The sequence below is a fragment of the Palaemon carinicauda genome, chromosome 39 (genome assembly GCF_036898095.1).
Source record: "Palaemon carinicauda isolate YSFRI2023 chromosome 39, ASM3689809v2, whole genome shotgun sequence".
NCBI classification, from domain to species: domain Eukaryota; kingdom Metazoa; phylum Arthropoda; class Malacostraca; order Decapoda; family Palaemonidae; genus Palaemon; species Palaemon carinicauda.
This window is the reverse complement of record NC_090763.1, coordinates 13,280,539-13,283,038: the sequence shown is the minus strand read 5'-3', so window position 1 is coordinate 13,283,038 and position 2,500 is coordinate 13,280,539.

Sequence of the window (2,500 nt, the reverse complement as noted above, 5' to 3'; positions counted from 1 at the left end):
ATGGCTTAGGACTATAAAGCGCGAAGTAGGAGATGATGAATGGAGAAGTATTGAATTAAAAGCTCAGGACTAAGAGGAGACTGGCGAAATCTAACCGAGGCCCTTTGCGTCATAGGCGTAGGAGGAGATGATGATGATGATAATAAGTCTAAACCATTATAATCCTAAGCCATGCGATGGATACATCGAAATAAAGCCAAGATGAAGTTGGGGAATAATTTTGGTTTCATTAAAAATCAATTCTATATGATATAATTTTGATTCAATCCTATCATAAATACATTTATAATCTTAATCAAGATATCTTATATTTGTTCACCTTGTTTTCTTTCTTTAACTAAACAACAACAACAACAACAACAACAGCAAAAAATGCATCCATTTCAGGTCCTCTGCAGGACAAAGGCCTCAAACGTAAACTTTGTTATGTCTGGGGTTTGCCGATTTTCATCACCACGCTGTCCACTGCAGATTGGTGATGGTGGAAGATTTTAATCTGATAGTTCAGAGCAAACCATCCCAGTATGAGTGTCCCTGACCAGTACGGCTGTGCTGATCATGGCGATTAACAAACCCTCCCTTCACGTTAAGGTATCCCCATTCAGAAATCACATTAATTCTACCTGGTAAGGGAAGCCCATTTACTAACTTGTAATATATATATATATATATATATATATATATATATATATATATATATATATAAGGTCGGAATTATTTCCATAATAATAAGCTGGTATATTTATATATATATATATATAATATATATATATATATATATATATATATATATATATATATATATAAATATCCCCAGCTTCTTATTCTTATGGAAATAATTCTGACCTTATATATATATATATATATATATATATATATATATATATATATATATATATATATATAAGGTCGGAATTATTTCCATAAGAATAAGAAGCTGGGAATATATATATATATATATATATATATATATATATATATATATATATATATATATGGTCGGAACCATTTCCATAAGAATAGGAAACTGGGAGATTTTCTGATAACTTTATTCTTTTAGATGATTAGTCTAAAAAAAAGAATCAAATAACTGAATGAATAAGTCCTTTCTTTCCCTTTTTACAAAAGAGCTATACGTAAGACAGTCTCTGAAAAATCAAGGGATTGATGACGCTGTTAAGTCTATTTTTTACTTTATAAAACAATTTAGCGAAAACTTTACGAGTTTAAAGGTTTAAAGGCCGCTCATGAATAGCAGAGGCAAGGGGACAGTCACATTACCCTATCAAGCAGGACAATGCCCTTTAGACTGACCATATATATACATATGATCAGCACCCAATCCCCCTCTCCACCTAAGCTAGGACCAAGGAAGGCCAGGCAATGGCTGCTGATGACTAGGCTGATAGACCTATAGGATCCTCCAAACCCCTCATCCTTAGTTCACAAGGATGGTAGGGTTGCAGCGACCAAAGAAAACTAACGAGTTTGAACGGGAACTCGAAACCTAGTCTGGCGTTCACCAGTCAGGAACGTTACCACAATTTTGGACGTTCATGAGAAGAGATTAAGGGTGAGAAATGGAAGGACCCATATTTCCTTCGAATATCTAAAAAACAAACCTTCACTTTTCGCATTATTGCTTCCTCATGTTTTATGAAATTTCTGTTCTATGGGAACGAGGCCATATATTCCCGTTATATGACCTCTATGGTATAAAGTATTCCGTATGAGAGCTGGTTATAGCGTATTTATTAAGATATTTATCTATTACAAGATTTATTACGAAAAAAAAAAACTCACACTTACAAAACAAACTCCCAGCGATATGTTTTTATGTTGTGCAAGCTGATGTGTCGGTGCTTATGAAAGATCTATTCTAATGTTGCTGTTCTTAAAATATGTTATTCTAATTGTTCATTACTTCTCTTGTAGTTTATTTATTGCCTTATATCCTTTCCTCATTGGGCTATTTTTCCCTGATGGAACCTTGGGTTTATGGCATCCTGCTTTTCCAACTAGTGTTGTAGCTTAGCTAATAATAATAATAATAATAATAATAATAATAATATAATTTACTGTACATTGTCTATGGTCAAATTGTATCAACACTACGCATTATACTAATGGGGGTAATGGAAATATATTTAATAGGCGTCTGAACAAACTATATAAAGGTCGAAACAATTATATAAAGGTGGAAAATAATCATTTAAAGGTAATGGTGCCAAATTTCAGTTCCAGTTTAATCAGAATAGATGCTCACCAGAACGTCATCTGGTCAAGCCCCAAACACCCCACTGCGGTGCCCAAACACAGCAGTGCCCTTACCAGTAAACGGCTTAAACTCACGGTCCGGGCTGGGATCGATCTGCTGCCATGCGAATGCCAGGCAAACAATGAAAACGATTCAAAGACTCGCAATTACAAAAAGAAATACAACAAAAATGGCGAGTAAGTTACTTTCTCCATTAGGGGGACAATGGAGCCATTTTAGAAG